The sequence below is a fragment of the Manis javanica genome, chromosome 12, assembly GCF_040802235.1.
Source record: "Manis javanica isolate MJ-LG chromosome 12, MJ_LKY, whole genome shotgun sequence".
In the NCBI taxonomy this organism is placed as follows: domain Eukaryota; kingdom Metazoa; phylum Chordata; class Mammalia; order Pholidota; family Manidae; genus Manis; species Manis javanica.
The window spans coordinates 25,961,427-25,975,959 of record NC_133167.1 but is presented as its reverse complement, the minus strand read 5'-3'; the positions used below and the strand labels follow the sequence as shown (position 1 = coordinate 25,975,959).

Here is a 14,533-nt window from a genome sequence, read left to right as displayed (position 1 = left end):
GCAAGCCTTTTCACACTTTCAGAAGAACATATATATAGATATATGTAATTACGTACTTTTTGATGTTTAATAATGAATATGAGTTGCCATTTTTATAATAAATGTTCAAATTGTTAAAAAAATGACACCTACAAGACCTGGCTTTAGAAATATACACATGTCATTTGCAGATGTATATATGTAAGCATTATAAAAATGTAAAAGACCTTCATTTTTTTCATTTTATATGACCTGTGTTTTCACTTATCCAACATGTTTATTTTCACAAAAATTCTTGAAAATTGCCTATTGGTGAACTTGTCATGACTGCATTAGACTTGACACTCTTATCCAAGGAGTCCTGTGTGTCTAATCAGAATGTTCCCTGACTTATGGGTTTTTAGGATTTTGAAGGTAACACTGCCCCATTCAATTAGAATGACTTGCGAGATATGCAGAATGTCAATAGCCGTATCTAATACCAGGCAATCTAAGGTCAGTTTTTGTTTGCATAATTATCACTGAATTCTAGACATTTAATCTTATCTTTTTAAATACCTAACTGGGAGTTAGTAAGTAAGCAATCAGTTAGGATGCACACTGCATTTTCTATGGTTCTCACTTGAGTGTTTTAAATGCCCTTTTCTAGCTCTGCTCACCCAGGGCTTTTCCCTTCCTGCCCTCTCAGAATTGACTTACCTTCACTGGCTCCATCCCCCAAGGCACATTATTTGATCTTGATCACCTGCTTGGCCCCGAAATTCCAACAGTTTTAGATTGTGTTTTTGTAATCAACAGGAGAAACAGTATTGGTATCCGATTTTTTAATTTATTCCTCAGACTTTCAGAGGCCACAATTATTTCACATCACCCAGGACACTGTGCAAAGGAAGTATGTTACTCAATCTGAACATTTTTTACCACTTAGTACATTGACTTTTCCTTGGATTGACACCAAACTAACTGACCTGCCTTTGACTTGGCTTTAAGAAAGAAATCAAAACTGAGGTTTTACAACAGGAGGACATTCAAAGATAAGATTAGGTTCAAAGAGAAAAACATTTTGAATTAGTATGCCCACCTGTGACATGTTCAGAGGTTCAGTGAAATCTAAATGGAGAAGTGTCCTAAAAAGGGAGGCCCAGTAAACAGTTTCCCAGAGGGCTGAGGGCAGAGTCTGTGACCTGGTCCCGCATCGCACGTCCTTCACCTCACCCCCACTGTCTGCCTTTCTCTATTCTAGCATCATTGTACCACCAGACCAGAAGGGCAGAGATGACTCTCATCTAGATTGATTTGCTACTGCTGGTAGCTCTAACAAAGGGAAAACTATCAACTAGGTCAGAATTTTGTAAGAGTTATAAAGGTTTCAGTTTTCCTTTAGGCTCCCTGGACATCAGGAGCATGGCTGATTGAAAAGGATTTTACTTAGTTCCCTCACAGTCCTTTTTTTTTTTTAAGTGATGAAAGCTCATCTAATTGAAACTCCAAGCAGTTGTAGAGTAGCTTATGTCAACCAGGAGAAAAGATTTCATTGGTTATCTCTTTTATTGTATACCTATATTTCTAAATATATTTAGAAATGCAGTATAACAGATATAAAATGCATAGATTTTTAAGTACACAACTGAATGCATTTTTGAACATGTGTGTGAAACTATTATTGTCCTACCTGCTCTCTTGGCCTCCAGTCCCATTACCCCAGCTGTTCCCTATGCCATCACCAGAAGGATCTTACTAAAATATAAATTTGACCAAACAATAGAAATAATGATATCAACCATTGTACCACCCTCACAGCAATGATGTTTAATATATGTCAGTCACTGCCTTTAGCTTTTTAATTCATTATCTCCTTTAAGATAGTACAAGTCAAGCACTTAGAACACTAGCAGGCACATAGTGAGCATTAAATAAATAAATATAATTACTGTTATTCACAAGAGCCTTAAAAGGTTGTACTTTTATCATTACCAATTTAGAAGTGATAAAATTGATGCTGAGAAGGCTTAAGACATTTGCCCAAGGTCATCGCTTGGATGTGTACAGTACAGAGTTGGACTCCCAGAGGCCAAGTGCTGACCAGTATGCTTGAGTGCCTTCCTAGAGCTGGTGTGTTTTAATGAAAACCCCATGAAACCTCTTCAGCCCTACAGGATGATGTCTCAACCCTGCAGTCTGCCTTACAAGGTCTTCCTGTAAGCTAGGTACAGCCTGTCTTTCCACATTTGCTTCTAGTCTTTATCTACCATGCATCTATCTCCTGCTCTCATGATGCCTGCCTACTCATTATACCCTCAGAAAGTTTAATCTTAATAACTACCATTTATTGCCATCATCATGTATGAGTACTAGCTGCTTTCCTTATTTCCAATTCTTACTGCAACTGCCCAAAATAAGTAGTATCATACTCATTTTACAGATAAGTAAACTGAGATACAGAACGATTAAGGGACTTGTTTCATGGTTGGTGAGCCAATATGCATCAAAGCTGGAGTTTGAAGTCAGGCCTATCTGGTTTCAGTGCTTGGTCCTTCCTGTTCTATCACAGTTCCCCACAAGTCACATGCTCCCATACCTGGCTCAAATGTCACCGGTTTCTAAAGTGTCTTTTTTGATTCTATCTACCAGTTTGCCTCATCTTGCTCCATTACCTTCCACAGATATAAACAGATCACTTGTTAAGGAGGAATGGCTCTTGTTCCATTTCTATGCTATTATGCCTTTCCAAATGCATTCAACCTTTACATTAAAAAAGCTGAAACTGAATATTTCTGGATATTCCTACTGCAGGCTCTAGAACCAAACATTTAAATGACAACTTGGTCCTAACAAAACAGCAAGTCTTTGACCAAATGGGGTTTATGGTCTAATGGCATGAACACAAGGGCAAACGGAGACATTGCTGCCAGTTAAACACCACATGTACTTTAGCAGAACCTCCAGGGGATGTATGATTCATGAACTCCTAGGACATGTATAATTCCTGAGGGATGAGCTAGCTAGCTCTCCAAACAGGACAATGGAAGATGAAGTCTGCGGGCAGCAAGAGAGGCCATTGTAGGCAAGTTCTGAACTGATCTTGAAAAGCATATTTTATCATTGGAATAGTTAACATTCTTGCTGTTTATGTAGAATAAAAAATACAGAAGCATTTGAACATTTGGTATATGTCATTTCCTTCTGTACCTCAAAACTGAATATTAATGTGCGATCTGTAAAAGTCTCACAACTTGACAGGAAGTGGCCAGCTCTGCAAATGTTTTCTGACAAGTTTTGGCAGCTTTTGGTGGTGATCACTCAATCATACTTGTAATTAAGATTATAAAATGAGTTACTTAATTCTTATTATTCTTACATAAATTTAAACTACATGTGTTTCTCTTCAAGTCCTAAGCTAAAAGTCTCATTGTTAGTAAAAAGTACAAAAATCCAACTCAAAACAGTAGAATGATGAAAATAACTTAAAAACTAAATTAAGTTGATTAAGTGATTCTAAAATTGATCTGAAGAATAAAAGGGCAGACATAGGACAGTTTTGGAAAACAAGAATATGAGGATGTGTTTGTGCTACCAGACATTGAAATATATCATAAAATTCAAGTAATTGGTACTGGCACTGGAATTGCCATTGAGGAAACAGAAGTGATTACTCAGAAACAGGCCCCAGGACACACATATAATTAGATTATGATGAACTTGGAATCAAAAGGCAGCAGAGAAAGGATAGATTATCAAATAAATGGAGCTGAAATGACTGCTTAACCATTTGGGAAAAAATAAAGCTATATCCTCACTTTATACCATGAAGAAAAATCCCACAAACGTATTAAATTATTAAATGTATAAAAGTATAAAAAAGACAAGAAGGCAAAGCATTATTTGATCTGGGTATAGGGAAAGGTTTTGCAGGCTTTAAAGCCATGGACAAAACCACACTGAGGGGAAAAATGGACAGATCTGAATACATAGGAGTAAGTTTATGTTTATCCAAAAAACATCATATACAAAACCCAAAGGCAAACAGCAAAACTAGGGAAAACATCACACATCAAGTGAAGTGTGTGACAGCCTAGTATATAAGGAATGCGTAAAAACTAGCTGCAAAAATAGCCTGTCCCCAAATGAGCAAAAGATGTGCTGAGACAACTCATAAAAAAATACAAGTAGTAACAGACATCTAAAAGATGTTTAGTCTCACAAATAATACAAAATAGATATGCAAAGTCAAACAATAATGAGAAATCATTTTTTTTGCCTCTAAAATTACCAAAGATTTGTGTGGGTTTTTTTTTTTAATGACAATGGTTTATGCACCAGTGATATGAAGGAAGAATATAGTTATACTGTTTGTAGGTATAGAGAGAATAAATTGTATGCAGAGCTTTTTAAAAATTCAAATCCTCTGGTATTATGATTAGTACACATGGTGTGGGGGTCATGGGGAAGACAGTGTAGCACAGAGAAGACGTGGTGACTCTGGCATCTTACTACACTGATGGGCAGTGACTGCAATGGGGGATGGGGAGTACTTCATAATATGGGTGAATGTACTAACCACAATGTTTTTCATGTGAAATCTTCATAAGAGTGTATATCAATGATACCTTAATTAAAAAAAATTCAAACCCTCTGACTATAGTAGTTCCTCTTCTGAATTTATGTTAAGTAATCAGAAACTAAATGATTTCATATAAGGATGTATATCCATAGTATTATTTATAATTAAAGTTGGAAACCCGTAAATGTCCAATAAAAAGGTAAAGGCATTAAACTGTAGTGCTGGGATCTCATATGGGAACTCAAAAGAACTAGTGCTTCTGAAGATTAAGTTTAAGAAAGCAAAGTAAAAACATGCTGCAAAAATGAACCATGTTTTCCACCTATACATGCATAGAAGAGAACTAGCCCGATGCGTACCTAAATGTTAACTGTGGCGGTGGCCAGATAGCTCTCTTCTGTGGACAGGCGTGTGGTTTCCTTTAATCCTCACATCATTATGGGACCCTCACATGGGACCCTCTCTGCCATGCCACCTGGTGGTTATTTTCTCTTCGGTAACTCTCTATACATTCCAAACTCTCTGCAATGAATATACTTTTGAAATATGGGAAAAATGCAAGTTCTAACAAAGTGAACTGGGGCCCAGAGGCCCTTGGCAATCCTGTGTTCCGTCCCGGGACAGCGGTATGGGAGCCTGCACCGTCGCGGGGCCTTTCACCCTTCCCCTCGGCTCTGGGTTCTCTTTCTTCAGCTTTCTGGTGTAAATCAGGGAGACACTTGGCTTAGCGAGGGAGGGAAGCCCTTGGTGCATGGGTACCATGCCAGGGCTGGTCTGGCCCACTCATTTACTTTCCTCTGCCTCCCTTTTCTCCTTCTCTCCTACCTCTAGCACTCGCTGGGAATAAGCCTGGTTCGAGGTTCTGTTTAATAAAACAGGGCATCCTGGGGTTAACTCTGGGCTTGGCCTTTCACAGTTCTATGATTAAATTGCATTTTTCAGTGGTTCTGCCTTTAAACTCAAACCCTTTTAAAGAGAAATTTAAGGAGAGCAAAACATAGGAAACAGTGCCAAATGCCAATAACATATTTTAGTTGTTTGGGGAATGGGCAGCTTTAGAAACCACAAATTCCCACTTATGCAAGGGCTACTTGAGTTTTCTTCTTTATTGCTCAGTGACAGAAGCCTGGCTTTAGACCATGGTCAGAGTTGTTCTCTCTTGTTTTCTTGTTTTCTTTTTTTTTGTCTCTGAAAACAGTTAAAAAGGCCTTAGTTCTCACAGTGAGACTTGGCTAACCCTATAGTTCTAATCAAATAAACAAAAACCATTTTCCACTGATGTGCAGTTAGTCCAGAACAAAAGGCAGATCCAAGTCTATGTCTTGGTACCTGTTATACCTGCTCCACAAGCTCAGTCATACTGAACCCTGTGCTCAGCTTGGGAGGCTCCACATGTGTGACTTCACCACCAGTTGGCAGAGCTTTGATGGCATGTGCTCAGCTAGGTGTTCTGTCTCCTTCCTCCCAAAGAAAGTGACTGAAAAGGGAAGATAAGATGTATTGTTTTGTGACTATAACGTCCAAAGCCATGGCTGGCACAATACAAAATGGAAAGAATCCCAGAGAACTCTCTTCTGTGGCCTTAGATCTATTCTGACTATGAGGGACTATGAACCCAAACATCAGAATCCAATGAGGAGGTGGTCCTTAGCCCCCACCATCATAGCTAGATTAAGGTGTGACTCAGCCAACCCCAGGGCCCAAACAGGCAAACTGTACTATATTATCACCAAATAAATTGGGAATAAGGTACCAGTGAGCTTAGGTTTCCACACCTACTCCTTAAATTACTGGCAAATGTGAACTAGTACTGCTTGAAGATAAGTAGATAGCAGTAAAAACTTTATAAATGAATTACTGAACATTTTGGTGGCAAGCATGTGTAAGGTACACAGAGCAATTACAAGCCAGAGAAATAATCACAGAATGAAGCAATTGACTGTACTCTGAGTTAGCGATCAACTAACATGGTTGCAAGATATGAATTTTATTACATAAAGGTTAAAGTCAACTGACTAAGAGCTATGGAAAAACTGGAAAAAGATACAAATACCCTCAACAAAATACTAGCAAACTGAATCCAGCAATATAGAATTTATGCACTGTGACCAACTGGGACTTATCCCTAAAATGCAAGGTTGGCTTAACATCTGAAAATCAAACAATGTAACAAACCATATTATAGAATATAGGACAAAATCCACAGGATCATCTCAATAGATGCAAAAAAAAAAAAGGCATTTGACAAAAATCCAACACCTCTTACCGATTAAAAACCCTCAACAAACTAGGAAAAAGGGGAACTTCCTCAACCTGATATAGGCTCTCTCTGAAAAGCTCAGTTTATAGCATATTTAATAGTGAAAGACCATTAGAAGAGGAACTCGACAAGGATGTCTGTTTTCACCACATATTCAACATTGTACTGTGGATTTCAGCCAGAAGAATTAGGCAAGAAAAAAGAAATGAAAAACTCCAGATCAGAAAGAAAGAAGAAAAACTATTTCTTGTCTCAGATGACAAGATCTGGTATATTGAAAAGTTAGAAACATTTTCTGACATGAAAGTGATGGGGGGAAAAAACTTTTAAATATATTTTGAATAAAAGTTTGTAACTATATCCATGTATGTTGCTGTGATCTTGGAGAGGCTGACTAACATCCAGCTGACAGTTATGGAAACACTTATTAGGAAGCTTTTTCTAAATAAGTTAAAAAGACAGTGTTACTGTCAGAACATGTAACATATTTCTCATTTTCAACATAAGAAAGAGGTATATATGTATTTTTAATAACAGAAAATCAGTTTCTCTTTTCCTATCTACTAATGTTATTTGAATACATACTGAAAACATGTTAAAGTATCAAAGAGTAGGATGCTAAATTACTAGCCTGCATAAGTGTCCACATATTTCAGCCTTGCCCCACTTCCTACAGGCACTCTAGGTGTGAAATTCTTTTATGTCTCTTAGAAAGAGAACAAAGATGACATTAGTCTGACAGGTCTGTTCCAGGTTTCTTTGTACTAGATCATGAAAGACTCCATCTGGACACAGGGCTTAGAGTCAGACCAGAAACAAGCCATTGCCATCTGCTGCTGAAACCGAGGCCATTGGGTAGATGAGATTAAGAACCTGCACATCTCTACAAAATTCTTTAAGGCACAAGGGAAGCCATGTTAGGGACAGAGCGCTCAGATATCTTAGAATTTGTAAAATAAAAGCTCTGTGCAAGCCAATAATATCCACAGACTCCAGAGAGGGATCCAGGGATTTGGGGCTATCTCAGTCTGAGAGCTCTCTGACTAGTTTCTACTCTCTTCCTTAGAGCATCAACTATGGCAATGATCCTGTTGTTTTGGGTTTGCTGGCCTTCAACTTGACAGATCTTCCCTTGCTAACCCAGACATACCCTGACAAACCACCTTAAATCCTCCTGGAGTGTTTGACTTTGCTTCTTGTCAGTGTTTTGGCTCTACAATTACCCCTTCCAACCCAGTCTCCTTACACTGGGCATCTTATGCCTCCTGTTCTCCCATTTACAAAACTTTCTGCATCTCCAAATGGCCTCTTACTAGATCAACTCTGAAATCCTGTGTAGAATAATGTGTTGGGTAAAGCAAGAAGTGAAGAAACAGAAAAATAATGGCTCGTATAATTTTTCTTAAATATGTCCAAGATTTTTTAGCTTCTCTATTCTTGTGCATCTCAGGAAAAATGGCAGCCACATTAAAAAACAAAAAAACCAAAGACTATTTATGTATTTCTCAACTGTGTTCTAAGTATTCCATTTTAGAAGTGAAAATAAAACCTATCTTAGCAAATGTATGTGTTCGGTAGGTTGTTGCTCACAAGTGACTAGTTATTTCAGAGATATCTCATCTTTCAAAAGTTATTTATTAATAATTAGCATTGCAGTCCTGATAGGAAAACTGTAAGCCTTAGTTTTTCTAAGAGACATAAAAGAATTTCGCAAGCAGGAGCTCTTTAATTTCCCTGAGGAAAATGCTTGAATGTACTTCAGAATGAAAGATTGGCATGATTCCATATCACCCTTTCAGAAGTACTCAAGACTGCTAGGCAACTCCAAGGAGTCATACCATGAATAGAGAGCAAGTGAGCAACGACACCCAAATTCCATGTTTTCTGGATTAGGATAATTTCTGAAAAACCCTTCAATTTTTACTTTTGCCAAGGACATTAAATACAAAACAAAGTCTATCATCAACTATTACCATCACCTCACAAGAAAGTAAGGGGATTCTAACACCAAAAATGTAGAAACGGTGTGATTTCAGAGAAAAAAAAGATACTTAAAATGGAACATATGTAATATTACTAGGATGTTGCCACATTATAGTTTTCTCCCTTGAAGGACCTGATGCAAACTTCATCCAGGGAAGCCCTCAACCCAAGGAGGGAAATTGGAAATCTGATAAGAGCACAAAAAATACCAATGTTTGCCAAAAACATTGCTTTAAAGTGTATTTTAATAGAAGAATCAGGATAGTGTTTCCCAAATTTTAATCATATGAAAACACCTTCATAAACGTTGTCATAGCTGCATTCCACCCATTATTTGCTAATGCTTTATTTACATTGAGTCAGTTGTTTATTTAAGTTTATTTAAAGATGAAAGCCTTATATGAAGACCATAAGTAGAAAACAAGTATCCCTTGCCCTTAAAATGAAGATAACACAACTGCCGGAAGGTCCTGAGCCTGTAGCCAATTCTTTAAAAGGGAGTATAGCGGGTGTTAGGGGTTCAAGTCACACCAACACCAGAATGATACTTTTGTTTGATTTAGCCTCAAAGACAGTGGATTGAAGGTAACAGTTTTCTCATTATGTAATGAAATGTCATTTAAACCATGTCCATGTACTGTCTAAAAGTGTCTCATAACTAATATCATTTTGGTAGACATTCCATGGAATCAGGTGTCTTTGCATAGTAAGAGCATTGGCTAAATCAGCCTTCCTGGGTTCAAATCCTGGGATTCTTCACTATACTAGCTGGTGACTTTGGGCAAGCTATTTCCTTCTCTGCCCAAGGTTTTCACCTAAGAAATGGGAATAACAATAATAGTCACTTCACAGGTTGGTTGTGAGGACTAAATGAGTAGATACATTTAAAGCTCTTAGAAACCATAAATGACACATTTACTCTTAAACTCAAAACATTGGTTGTTCCTATTATCCACCACTTTGAAGAATACCAAATTAGGATGTTGAAGGCCTATGTTAGACATATCAGGCATACAGTAATAAGTAACATGCTTCTGGAAAGAACAGATAACTAGGGAATAAGAATCACAAATCCTTCACTAATTTGAATTAAAATGAATAATTTAGTACACATGCATCTAAGATGACTTATTGTCACCTTCGTTTGTTTCCTTTCATGCCCCATTTTCTTGGCCAAGAGCAAGTCTGAGTGATGTATTTTTGCCTTTAAGGCATAGTACACAATGCCTTTGACACAAAAAAGTTGTACCATAGAGAAGGGCTTTCAGTGACTTAACTTTAAGTCACTACTTAGGTAAGCAAGGCCATCCCAAATATATTAAGCTTTTGATTATGAAAATGATGTCCCTCTATTTTGAGTAAACAATAGAATTAACATAGGATTTAACCCTCAGAGTGGCTACACATGCTATGACTTAATTCATATTATGAAATACAGTAAGGGAGGACTTACTCATCACTAAATCATTGAATAAATAAGCTAACATCAAAAAGCAGTAGTTCTAGGGGGCTCCTGAGATGGATTAGTTGGTCCTCAACAAGAAAGACATATATTAACATATCCTAAGCTGTTGCCTTTCATGTGTTTCATCCCTTTTGTCCCTGGAACTATATTTAGTACAGTGGGAACAACAGTGCTGCCAGGGCAGTCAAGTAGAAAGGGAGTGTATTAATTTAGTAGATCTTGGTCAAGGTTAGGACAAGAGATAGTAGACAAATACATATTTAGTTTACTACACTACAAGATAAGGTCATATTAGAAATTTATAGCAACATCTAGACCGTATATTGAGTCTACCTTGATGGAAGCCTCATTCAGAAGGATCTGGATTTTAAGATACCTGTTTTCTTCAGTCCCTGTCCATTCACTGAAGGGCATTTCTTCCATCTCTATAACATGCTTCTTGGTAACATCTTTATTGCAGCCCCTTCCTCTCCATTCACCTCTGGCTGTTTTTAACTCCAGTGTCCAGTTTTGCACACTTTAGCTTCTCCTTTTTGCTGTCATGAGTCCCCATTTTTAACTGGCCTCCCTTGCTTCTATAGACCTTTCATTGCTAGGCTTCTTCCCTTCTGATTAGGCCAAGTTATGATCTTCATTTGTTTGGTCTTTCAGGCAGGTCTCTCAACTTTTCTACTGAGTTCTGCATTGAACATTATTTCTTTAAAATGTTATCTGTTCTTTCCTACTTCTTTTTCCTCCCACACTATTGAGGATATATTTTTTTGAAAATGTCTCCCCTCTAGTTTTATTACTGTCTTTAAGCAAAGGAATGTTCCAGATCCTAGAAATGGAATTAGGTCACATCTTTTAATTTTCCTGTGCACCTTTTCCTCAGAGCTTCTTTGAGAAGGCTTAGCTTGAGTATTTTAGGAGACCAAAAAGAGCAGAATAAGCTGAGACATGATGTAGTAAAAACTCCTTCCCCTTTCTTTACTAAGTGCATCAGCTTGGGTACCTAATCAAAGACTGTGAGTGTGCAGCTTTGGAGCTCAATAAACCTTAGCTAGTAGTAGTGGCTCTAGTTCTTAGTAAGTTCTACATCCTATCTACAAATAGTTTCTATGCTCTGCAGTAAATTAACTCTTTTGGATCTGGCTGATTACAGTGATCTGAATGGGTCACTTATAAAAGTATAATCCAGTCCTAGGAATGTCACTTTACCACCAAAATAAGGAGCAAAACCTCCATAAACATTCATGAAGTCTACAGTATGCTGGGCACTGTTCCAGGTACTGGGAAAATGGATGAACAACTCAGACAAGGTCCCAGTGACTTTCTATGGGTATTTACAGATCAGGGAAATAGACTACAGTCACACCGGTTAAGAAAAAGAGGTTGAAACCATCCTATTAAGGAGTAAGGGACAGATTTGTTGGTGGATGGGCCACTATGCTGACAAAAGCCCCACCCCCCTGAACTAGGGCACACACTTCAGAGTGGGCAGGAGGTTTAAAAAAAAATCCTAACCCAGCCCAAAAGATAATGGGAATCATCTGTTCTGCTCTCATGTGCAAACCTATAATTTATGGAAAGATGGGAAAGAGAAAGTCCCTGAGGAGGCCTAGCCAAGTTCTGTGGCGAAAAATCAACTGTACTCAAAGCTCAGACTGGAAGAGGTGGGGGTGGAGAGCAGCAAGAAGCCACAGCAAAAATAACATGCCTTGAGGCAGCCAGCTCCCCCCCTTCTCCCTGTTTCCAGTGCCATTCCTGGGCTCCGCTGCCCTCTTCCCTTGCTCCTGCCATCCTCAGCCCTTCCTGTTCCAGGCCACTAGTTCTTCCTCTTTGTTTTTCTCTTTCTAATGAATCCCAAACTGGCTGCAGTACTCATAATTCCTGTCACAAGGTAATGGCAGCCGTATAAATTATAGGGCATTCCTAGGAAGTAGGTTGTTAAGATCAAGTGTAAATGTGTGTTAATAAAATAAAATGGAGTTACAGGAATTCTCAAATTATGGAAAGGAGGCCATTTCCTTAAATACCTGACTGTGTATAATAAATGCTTTCATATATGTGCACGCTTACATATAATTTACTACTAAGAATATGCTATAAGACCTGATAATAGAAAAGGCCATCATTCTTAATTATAATGTTACTAGCAATATCACCTCTCCAACTCTGAGGTTTGATTTTCAGCTCTCTATCATGATGGCTACATATTGTCTTTTTTGCTTCTATTGCTCTATCTTCATTTAGCTTTATCACATTGCTTTTAAATGGTATGGTTATTAATGAGATGACTACTATTTTCAATGTTTTTTTAAATGCAGTATCAGTGACTTCTGCTGAGTCACTCGAAAAAGCATTTTTATTACACTTAATAATTTGCTAACACTCTTCAAAAAAAGTTTCAATATATATTTTATTAGTTTCCTTATCAGTCATGTAAGGTAAGTTATTAACCATGTCAGAGATAGAGAAATTGAGACCATCTAAAATAGAAAAGACTGCTAGTACAGGCAGAAATAGAATGTAAAGTATCTGTGGTCATAGCGTACATGATAAAGCCTCATTTCAGTGTTGTAAATAACTGAACCTTGTTAATATTACAGTGAGGGACTGTCAGCAACAGCACTCAGAGCATTCACTAGATGCCACACATTCTTTTCTAAGCACTTATTTGTCGCTTAACCTCACAACCTTTTGAGCTACTTTAATTATCCCTATTTTACAGGTAAGGAAACTGAGGTATAACAAATTTAAATAACTTGCTCAAAGTCACACAACTTGTAAGGGTTGCAGCTAACATGCAAACCCAGGCTAGTGTGCCTCCAGACTCTGTCCTCAACCCCTGTGCAAACTGCCTTTCAGAGGGCATGCTAGAGCTAAGCCACAGATTGCAGTCATTTATAGATTTACTTGCAAATCAGTTGTTTGACCTTGGGACAAAACAGTTCTGAAGAAAAAGATTAATTTTAGGGAGGTCTTCAGGTCACAAATGCTCATTTATGCAGTAACATAGCTTGAGTTAATGTATAGCCCCCTTTGAGTGCATCCTCATCCTCATCTTCTTCCTATAATAACTAATTCTTCCACCTTACGCTTATTGGGTACCTCCTCCTGCCTGCACACTGTCCTTAGAAACCAGTCCAGGATGGATGAAATAGACTTGCATTCAAGGCTGACTCTTTCACTTAAGGATTACTGTTAAAGGCTCCTGTGAATAAGCCTAAGAACTAACCAACTTGGGTGATATTTTATATGGGGACTGCATAACACAGTCTGGGCAAGAACCATAAAATTGCATGCTCCCTGCTCCCAGCCCGGGAACTGGGGAGACCTTCTAGATTTTTGGGTCTGAAGGGCTGCTCATTGCCTCCTAAATGTGTCTCCTCTCAGTTCAGAGGACTCTCTTAGCACACTTCCCATCTAGGATTTATATCTTGTTGTACAATTATTTTGAATTCAGTGCATAGTACCTAGCACTTACCGAATACTTAAAAGGTTGTAAAATAGAGTCCATTAGTTGAGGAGGGCCAGTACTTTTCTGAAGTGTTTGTAATATTTTTTTAAAAGAAGGTAGTATTTTTTTTTATTGTGGTAAATACACATAACATATTTACCATTTTAACCATTTTTAGGTATATCTCATCACTTTTGATTGGTACTACTTCACTGATTACTTTTCTAAACACTACAGCTTTTCCTCTTTTGTTAGCCATTTCATAGGTAATAAAGTCGCAATTCAGACACTAAGCCAGTTTTCCTAGTGAGCCCGGCTGGCCAGATTAGTATTTCAGAAAGAGGAGCCTTTCTCCTAGACTGGGATGACTGCAGTGCTTGCGGCGCCCCTTCCCTCCATGTGCTTGGTGGGCTCGGAAGCTAGCTCTGAGGTTTGAGGTCTCTTTACCTCCCTCATCTTAAGCAGCTGAATCAACTTTCCTCCCCACCCCTTTCATTATCCCAGTCCATCCATCCCATTACCATCAGTGGGGTGGAGACTCACAGCTTCTAAGTGTGCTGAAGAAAACCCCGGAAGCAAGAACTAGAATAACTTGCTCTTGCTAACAAAACAAACCAGCAAACACAGTGGGGGCCAAGACCTCACAGCCGATGAGTCCCAAATCCTTCCTTATCCCGAGGAGACAGACAGCCCACCTCTCTATTCTAAGCTCAGGCAATGTGGCTTAAGCAAACTCATAGAAGGAATGCAGCTTCAGGATCCATTTTCAGCTTCTCCAAGATCCCCATGTGTCTTTTTATCCTTACTCCATCTTGTCCAGCCAAATGTGAAAACCTGTGTAAA

At 38.3% G+C, this 14,533-nt stretch overlaps 1 protein-coding gene and 1 long non-coding RNA gene across 7 annotated transcripts in view; one reads left to right on the top strand and one right to left on the bottom strand.

Annotated features, from left to right (window-relative positions):
- Positions 1-14,533, bottom strand: part of PLEKHM3 (pleckstrin homology domain containing M3) — a 176,574-nt gene that overhangs the window by 41,306 nt on the left and 120,735 nt on the right. Inside the window, exon 7 of one of the 5 annotated variants that reach the window (XM_036994995.2) lies at positions 6-14,533. This exon is cut by the window's right edge and continues 14,141 nt beyond it. The exons of the other annotated variants lie outside the window; for them this stretch is intronic. The gene's annotated coding sequence lies outside the window, so the exon portion shown is untranslated. Of the gene's footprint in view, positions 1-5 lie in introns of those variants that run through there. 5 annotated transcript variants of the gene reach the window in all.
- The window catches only part of LOC140844971 (uncharacterized), a 107,919-nt gene that overhangs the window by 56,881 nt on the left and 36,505 nt on the right, over positions 1-14,533 (top strand). The gene's annotated exons all lie outside the window — the stretch shown is intronic.